The sequence below is a fragment of the Rhynchophorus ferrugineus genome, unplaced genomic scaffold (genome assembly GCF_030347505.1).
Source record: "Rhynchophorus ferrugineus isolate W39M unplaced genomic scaffold, kcgeb_rfMv2 rfM12, whole genome shotgun sequence".
Classification (NCBI taxonomy): Eukaryota; Metazoa; Arthropoda; class Insecta; order Coleoptera; family Curculionidae; genus Rhynchophorus; species Rhynchophorus ferrugineus.
The window spans coordinates 3,907,249-3,917,040 of record NW_027472591.1 but is presented as its reverse complement, the minus strand read 5'-3'; positions in this window follow the sequence as shown (position 1 = coordinate 3,917,040).

Sequence of the window (9,792 nt, the reverse complement as noted above, 5' to 3'; positions counted from 1 at the left end):
GCGTGGAGCATATTTGCGGCACGCACACTATCCCAGGAGTGTCGTAATCTGGTGTACAATAGGCCGAACCGCTAAACGTGCGGCTTATTTGCGGCACGCCCTCTACATCTGAAGTGTTGTCTGCCGGTATACAATAGGTCGAGCCATTAAACGTAGGTCGTATTTGCATCACCAAACATATCCCAGAAGGGTCCGCATCCGGTATAAAATACGGTAAACCGTTAATCGTGGGGCGCATATGCGACACGTACTCTATACCCAAGGGGTCGTCATCCGGTATACAATAGACCGAACCGTTAAACGTGAAGCTTATTTGCGGCCCGAACTCTATTCATGAAGTGTGGTCACAATAAATCGAACAGTTAAATGTGAGGTGTATTTACATCACGCACTATATCTCCGAAGGGTCATCATCCGGTATACAATAGGCCAAACCCTTAAACGTGGGTGCATTTTTTCGACACGCACTCTATCCCCGAAGGGTCGCCATGCGGTATAAAATAGGCCGAACCGTTAAAGGTGGAGCTTATTTGCGTCACGCACACAATCCCTTAAGTTTCGTCATCCGGTATAAAATCAAATCAAAGGCATAACCCTTAAATGTGGGGCACATTTACAGCAACTCTATTCAAGATGTCTCGTCACCCGGCTTATATTAGGCCAAACAGTTAAACATGGGGTATATTTGCGACACGCACCCTATCTCTGAAGTGTGGTCATCCGTTATACAATAGGCAGAACCGTTAAAGGTGGGGCGTTTTTCCCGCACGCCCTCTCTTCCCGAAGGGTGGTCATCCGTTATACAATAGGCCTAACCATTTAATGTTTGGCGTATTCCCGGCACCCCCTCTATCATCGAAGTGTCGTCATCCGGTATACAATAGCCAGAACCGTTAAGCCTGGGGCGTATTTGCGTAACGCCCTCAATCCCCGAAGGTTCGTCATTCGGTTTACAATAGGCAAAACCGTTATACATGTGGCTTATTTGCGTCACTAACTCTATCCCCGAATTGTCGTCTTCCGGTACACAATAGGCAGAACTTTTAAACGTGGGGCGTAATTGCGGCACATCATCTATCACCGATGGGTCGTCATCCGGTATACAATGGGCAGAAACTTTAATCGTGGAGCTTAATTGCGGCACGCACTCTATCCCCGAAGTGTCAATACAATAGGTAAACAATAGGCCTAACCGTTAAATGTGGCGCGTATTCGTGGCACACCCTCTATCATCGAAGGATCTTCATCCGGTATACAACAGGCCAAACCGTTAAACGTGGGGCTTATTTGGGTCACACAATCAATCCCCGAAAATTCGTCATCCGGTATAGAATAGACAGAACCCTTAAATGTGGGGCGCATTTGCAGCACCTCTATTCCCGATGTCTCGTCATCCGGTTTACATTAGGCCTAACAGTTAAACGTGGGGCATATTTGCGACACGCATCCTATCTATGAAGTGGGGTCATCCGGTATACAATAGGCAGAACCGTTAAAGATTGGGCGTATTTCCCGCACGCCCTCTCTTCCCTAAGGGTGGTCATCCGTTATACAATAGGCCTAACCTTTTAATTTGTGGCGTATACGCGGCACAATCTCTATCATCGAAGTGTCGTCATCCGGTATACAATAGACAAAACCGTTAAGCCTGGGGCGTATTTGCGTAAGGCCCTCGATCCCCGAGGGGCCGTCGTCCGTTATACCATAGGTCGGACCGTTAAAAGAGGTTCCCATTTGGGGCACACAATGCATTCTTGAAGGATCGTGATCCGGTTTACAATAGGGCGGGCCGTTAAACGTGTGGCGCATTTGTTGCATACCCTCTATCTCCGAAGGGTCGTCATCTGGTATACACTAGGCAGAAACTTTAAAGGTACGGCATATTTGCTTCACACCCTCGATCCCCGAAATGTCATCATGAGATATACAATAGGACGAACCGTTAAACGTTGGGCCTATTTGTGAAACATCCTCGATTCCCGAAGTATCGTCATTCGGCACACAATAGGGAGAAACTTTAAACGTGGGGCTTATTTACAGCACGAATTTTATCCCCGAAGTTTCGTCATCCGGTATACAACAGGCAGAACTGTTAAACGTGGGGCGTATTTACAGCACGCACTCAATCCCCAAAAGTTCGTCATCCGGTATACAATAGGCCTAACCGTTAAATTTGGGGCATATTTGCGGCACACACTCTAGACCCGAAAGGTCGTCATCCGGTATACAATAGGCCGAAACGCTAAACGTGGGGCTTATTTGCGGCACGACCTCTACACCTGAAGTTTGGTCAGCCGGTATACAATGGGCCGAACCGTTAAACGTGGAGCTCATTTGCGGCCCGTATTTTATCCCCGAAGGTTCGTCATCCGGTATACAATAGGCCTAACCGTTAAAGGTGGACCCTATTTGCGTAAATAAGCTGCCGTCCTCCACGTATCATACAATAGTAGTGGCAAAGCTAGCCGACATCGGCCACCTTCAAGAGGATTGGTGGCAAAAACAATTCAACTTTGGCCATATTTTTTTTGGTTCAGTAGCAAAGCAAACAGCCGTCGCCCACCTACTATACAACATTAATGGCAAAGAAAGCTGCCATCGGTCACGTTCAGGAGGGGTGGTGGCAGAAACATATCTACTTGAACCATATTGTTTTTTTTTTTGGGTTCAGTAGCAAAGCAAACTGCCGTCGCCCACGTACTATACGATAGTAGTGGCAAAGCAGACTGACATCGGTCACGATCAAGAGGAATGGTAACAAATACATTTCAACTTTAAACACATTTTTTTTGGTTCAGTAGCAAAGCAAATTGCCATCGGCCACGTACTATTCAACCGTAGTGGCAAAGCAAGCTGACATCGGCCACGTTCGAGAGGGGTGTTGTCAAAAACATTCCAAATTTAACCATAATTTTTTTGGTTTACTAGCAAGGCAAACTGCCGTCGCCATCGTACTATACAATAGTAGTGTCAAAGCAAGCTGACATCGGCTACATTCAAGATGGATGGTGGCAAAAACATTTCAACTTTGACCATATTTGTTTTGTTCAGTAGCAAAGCAAACTGCCGTCGCCCACCTTCTATACAATAGTAGTGTCAAAACAAGCTGACATCGGCTACATTCAAGATGGATGGTGCCAAAAACATTTCAACTTTGACCTTATATTATGTTTTGTTCAGTATCAAAGCAAACTGCCGTCGCCCACCTACTATACAATAGTAGTGGAAAAGCAAGCTGCTGTCGGCCACGTTGAAGAGGGGTGTTGGCAAAATATTTCAACTTTGACCATACTTTTTTTGGTTCAGTAGCAGAGCAAACTGCCGTCGCCCACCTAATATACAATAGTAGTGGCAAAGCAAGCTGACATCGGCCACGTTTAAGAGGGGTGGTGGCATAACATTTCAACTTTGAAAATATATTTTTTTTGTTCCGTAACAAAGCAAGCTGCCGTCGCCCACCTACTATGCAATAGTAGCGGCATAGCAAGCTGGCTTTGGCAACTTTCAAAAGGGGTGGCGGCAAAAACATTTCAACATTGACCATATTTTTTTGTTTCAGTAGCAAAGCAAACTGCCGTTACCCACGTACTATACAATTGCCGTGGCAAAGCAAGCTGATCTCGGCCACGTTCAAGAGGGGTGATGGGGAATACATTGCAATTTTGACCATATATTTTTTTGTTTCAGTAGCAAAGCAAACTGCCTTAGCCCTCGTACTATACAATAGTAGTGGCAAAGCAAGCTGGCATCGGCCACGTTCAAGAGGGCTAGTGGCAAAAACATTTCAACTTTGACCATATTTCTTTTGGTTCAGTAGCAAAGCAAACTGAGGTCGCCCACCTAGTATACAATAGTAGTGTCAAAGCAAGCTGCTATCGGACACGTTCAAGAGGGCTGGTGGCAAAGACATTTCAAATTTGACCAATTTTTTTTATTTCAGTAGCAAAGCAAACTGCCGTCGCCCACGTACTATATATTAGTAGTGGCCAAGCAAGCTGCCATCGGCCACGTTCAAGAGGGATGGTATCAAAAACATTTCAACCTTGACCATACTTTTTTTGATTCAGTAGCAAAGCAAGCTGCCATCGTCCACGTACCATACAATAGTAGTGGCAAAGCTAGCTGACATCGGCCATGTTCAAGAGGACTGATGACAAAAACAATTCAACTTTGACCATATTTTTTTTGGTTCAATAGCAAAGCAAGCTGCCGTCGCCCACCTACTATACAATAGTAGCGGCAAAGCAAGCTGGCTTTGGCCAAGTTCAAGAGGGGTGATGGGGAATACATTTCAATTTTGACCATATATATTTTTGTTTCAGTAGCAAAGCAAACTGCCGTAGCCCTCGTACTATACAATAGTAGTGGCAAAGCAAGCTGGCATCGGCCACGTTCAAGGGGGCTAGTGGCAAAAACATTTCAACTTTGACCATATTTCTTTTGGTTCAGTAGCAAAGCAAACTGCGGTCGCCCACCTAGTATACAATAGTAGTGTCAAAGCAAGCTGCTATCGGACACGTTCAAGAGGGCTGGTGGCAAAGACATTTCAAATTTGACCAATTTTTTTTATTTCAGTAGCAAAGCAAACTGCCGTCGCCCACGTACTATATATTAGTAGTGGCCAAGCAAGCTGCCATCGGCCACGTTCAAGAGGGATGGTATCAAAAACATTTCAACCTTGACCATACTTTTTTTGATTCAGTAGCAAAGCAAGCTGCCATCGTCCACGTACCATACAATAGTAGTGGCAAAGCTAGCTGACATCGGCCACGTTCAAGAGGACTGGGGGCAAAAACAATTCAACTTTGATCATATTTTTTTGGTTCAGTAGCAAAGCAAACTGCCGTCGCCCACCTACTATACAATAGTAGCGGCAAAGCAAGCTGGCTTTGGCCACGTTCAAGAGGGGTGGCGGCAAAAACATTTCAACTTTGACCATATTTTTCTTTGTTTCAGTAGCAAAGCAAACTGCCGTCCCCCAAGTACTATACAATTGCAGTGGCAAAGCAAGCTGATCTCGGCCAAGTTCAAGAGGGGTGATGGGGAATACATTTCAATTTTGACCATATATTTTTTTGTTTCAGTAGCAAAGCAAACTACCGTAGCCCTCGTACTATACAATAGTAGTGGCAAAGCAAGCTGTCATCGGCCACGTTCAAGAGGGAAGGTGGCAAAAACATTTCAACTTTAACTATATTTTTTTTTGGATCAGTAGCAAAGCAATCTGCCGTCGTCCACGTACCATACAATTGTAGGGGCAAAGCAAGCTGGCATCGGCCACGTTCAAGAGGGCTAGTGGCAAAAACATTTCAACTTTGCCCATATTCCTTTTGGTTCAGTAGCAAAGCAAACTGCGGTCGCCCACCTAGTATACAATAGTAGTGGCAAAGCAAGCTGCTATCGGACACGTACAAGAAGGCTGGTGGCAAAGACATTTCAAATTTGACCATTTTTTTTTATTTCAGTAGCAAAGCAAACTGCCGTCGCCCACGTACTATATATCAGTAGTGGCCAAGCAAGCTGCCATTGGCCACGTTCAAGAGGGATGGTATCAAAAACATTTCAACCTTGACCATACTTTTTTTGATTCAGTAGCAAAGCAAGCTGCCATCGTCCACGTACCATACAATAGTAGTGGCAAAGCTAGCTGACATCGGCCACGTTCAAGAGGACTGTTGGCAAAAACAATTCAACTTTGATCATATTTTTTTTGGTTCAATAGCAAAGCAAGCTGCCGTCGCCCACCTACTATACAATAGTAGCGGCAAAGCAAGCTGGCTTTGGCCAAGTTCAAGAGGGGTGATGGGGAATACATTTCAATTTTGACCATATATATTTTTGTTTCAGTAGCAAAGCAAACTGCCGTAGCCCTCGTACTATACAATAGTAGTGGCAAAGCAAGCTGGCATCGGCCACGTTCAAGGGGGCTAGTGGCAAAAACATTTCAACTTTGACCATATTTCTTTTGGTTCAGTAGCAAAGCAAACTGCGGTCGCCCACCTAGTATACAATAGTAGTGTCAAAGCAAGCTGCTATCGGACACGTTCAAGAGGGCTGGTGGCAAAGACATTTCAAATTTGACCAATTTTTTTTATTTCAGTAGCAAAGCAAACTGCCGTCGCCCACGTACTATATATTAGTAGTGGCCAAGCAAGCTGCCATCGGCCACGTTCAAGAGGGATGGTATCAAAAACATTTCAACCTTGACCATACTTTTTTTGATTCAGTAGCAAAGCAAGCTGCCATCGTCCACGTACCATACAATAGTAGTGGCAAAGCTAGCTGACATCGGCCACGTTCAAGAGGACTGGGGGCAAAAACAATTCAACTTTGATCATATTTTTTTGGTTCAGTAGCAAAGCAAACTGCCGTCGCCCACCTACTATACAATAGTAGCGGCAAAGCAAGCTGGCTTTGGCCACGTTCAAGAGGGGTGGCGGCAAAAACATTTCAACTTTGACCATATTTTTCTTTGTTTCAGTAGCAAAGCAAACTGCCGTCCCCCAAGTACTATACAATTGCAGTGGCAAAGCAAGCTGATCTCGGCCAAGTTCAAGAGGGGTGATGGGGAATACATTTCAATTTTGACCATATATTTTTTTGTTTCAGTAGCAAAGCAAACTACCGTAGCCCTCGTACTATACAATAGTAGTGGCAAAGCAAGCTGTCATCGGCCACGTTCAAGAGGGAAGGTGGCAAAAACATTTCAACTTTAACTATATTTTTTTTTGGATCAGTAGCAAAGCAATCTGCCGTCGTCCACGTACCATACAATTGTAGGGGCAAAGCAAGCTGGCATCGGCCACGTTCAAGAGGGCTAGTGGCAAAAACATTTCAACTTTGCCCATATTCCTTTTGGTTCAGTAGCAAAGCAAACTGCGGTCGCCCACCTAGTATATAATAGTAGTGGCAAAGCAAGCTGCTATCGGACACGTACAAGAAGGCTGGTGGCAAAGACATTTCAAATTTGACCATTTTTTTTTATTTCAGTAGCAAAGCAAACTGCCGTCGCCCACGTACTATATATCAGTAGTGGCCAAGCAAGCTGCCATTGGCCACGTTCAAGAGGGATGGTATCAAAAACATTTCAACCTTGACCATACTTTTTTTTGGTTCAGTAGCAAAGCAAGCTGCCATCGTCCACGTACCATACAATAGTAGTGGCAAAGCTAGCTGACATCGGCCACGTTCAAGAGGACTGGTGGCAAAAACAATTCAACTTTGATCATATTTCTTTTGGTTTCAGTAGCAAAGCAAACTGCCGTCGCCCACGTAATATACAACAGTAGTGGCAAAGCAAGCTTCCATCGGCCACGTTCAAGACGTGTGGTGGCAGAAACATTTCAACTTTGGCCATAATTTTTTGGTTCAGTAGCAAAGCAAACTACAGTCGCCCACCTACTATACAATAGTGGTGGCAAAGCAAGCTGCCATCGGCCACGTTCAAGAGGGATGGTTTCAAAAACATTTCATCTTTGACCTTTTTTTTGGATCTATAGTAAAGCAAGCTGCCGTCGTAACCGTACCATACAATAGTAGTGGCCAAGCAAGGTGCTATCGGTCACGTTGAAGAGGGGTGTTGGCAAAACATTTCAACTTTGACCATACTTTTTTTGGTTCAGTAGCAGAGCAAACTGCCGTCGCCTACCTAATATACAATAGTAGTGGGAAAGCAAGCTGACATCGGCCACGTTCAAGAGGGGTGGTAACAAAAACATTTCAACGTTAAACACATTTTTTTTTGGTTCAGTAGCAAAGCAAATTGCCATCGGCCACGTACTATACAACAGTAGTGGCAAAACAAGCTTTCGTCGGCCATGTTCAAGAGGGGTAGTGGCAAAAACATTTCAACTTTGACCGTTATTTTTGTTTGGTTCAGTAGCAGAGCAAACTACCGTCGCCCACCTAATATACAATAGTAGTGGGAAAGCAAGCTGACATCGGCCACGTTCAAGAGGGGTGGTAACAAAAACATTTCAACGTTAAACACATTTTTTTTTGGTTCAGTAGCAAAGCAAATTGCCATCGGCCACGTACTGTACAACAGTAGTGGCTAAGCAAGCTGCAATCGGCTACGTCCAAGAGGGATGGTGGCAAAAACATTTCATCTTTGACCATAATTTTTTTTGGATCAGTAGCAAAGCAAACTGCCATCGGCCACGTACAATACAATAGTAGTGGCAAAGCAAGCTTGCATCGGCCTCGTTCAAGAGGGCTAGTGGCAAAATCATTTCAACTTTGACCATAATTTTTGTTTGGTTCAGTAGCAAAGCAAACTGCCGTAGCCCATCTAATATACAATAGAAGTTGCAAAGCAAGCTGCTATCGGACACGTTCAAGAGGGCTGGTGGCAAAGACATTTCAAATTTGATCATTTTTTTTTATTTCAGTAGCAAAGCAAACTGCCATCGGCCATGTACAATACAATAGTAGTGGCAAAGCAAGCTTGCATCGGCCTCGTTCAAGAGGGCTAGTGGCAAAATCATTTCAACTTTGACCATAATTTTTGTTTGGTTTAGTAGCAAAGCAAACTGCCGTAGCCCATCTAATATACAATAGAAGTTGCAAAGCAAGCTGCTATCGGCCACGTTCAAGAGGGATGGTATCAAAAACATTTCAACCTTGACCATACTTTTTTTTGGTTCAGTAGCAAAGCAAGCTGCCATCGTCCACGTACCATACAATAGTAGTGGCAAAGCTAGCTGACATCGGATACGTTCAAGAGGACTGGTGGCAAAAACAATTCAACTTTGATCATATTTTTTTTGGTTCAATAGCAAAGCAAGCTGCCGTCGCCCACCTACTATACAATAGTAGCGGCAAAGCAAGCTGGCTTTGGCCAAGTTCAAGAGGGGTGATGGGGAATACATTTCAATTTTGACCATATATATTTTTGTTTCAGTAGCAAAACAAACTGCCGTAGCCCTCGTACTATACAATAGTAGTGGCAAAGCAAGCTGTCATCAGCCACGTTCAAGAGGGCTAGTGGAGAAAACATTTCAACTTTGACCATATTTCTTTTGGTTCAGTAGCAAAGCAAACTGCGGTCGCCCACCTAGTATACAATAATAGTGGCAAAGCAAGCTGCTATCGGACAAGTTCAAGAGGGCTGGTGGCAAAGACATTTCAAATTTGACCATTTTTTTTTATTTCAGTAGCAAAGCAAACTGTTATCGTCCACGTACCATACAATAGTAGTAGGAAAGCTAGCTGACATCGGCCATGTTCAAGAGGACTGGTGGCAAAAACAATTCAACTTTGATCATATTGTTTTTGGTTCAGTAGCAGAGCAAACTGCCGTCGCCTACCTAATATACAATAGTAGTGGGAAAGCAAGCTGACATCGGCCACGTTCAAGAGGGGTGGTAACAAAAACATTTCAACTTTAAACACATTTTTTTTTTGATTCAGTAGCAAACAAATTGCCATCGGCCACGTACTATACAACAGTAGTGGCCAAGCAAGCTTTCATCGGCCATGTTCAAGAAGGGTAGTGGCAAAAACATTTCAACTTTGACCATAATTTTTGTTTGGTTCAGTAGCAGAGCAAATTGCCGTCGCCCACCTAATATACAATAGTAGTGGGAAAGCAAGCTGTCATCGGCCACGTTCAAGAGGGGTGGTAACAAAAACATTTCAACGTTAAACACATTTTTTTTTGGTTCAGTAGCAAAGCAAATTGCCATCGGCCACGTACTGTACAACAGTAGTGGCTAAGCAAGCTTTCATCGGCCATGTTCAAGAGGGGTAGTGGCAAAATCATTTCAACTTTGACCATAATTATTGTTTGGT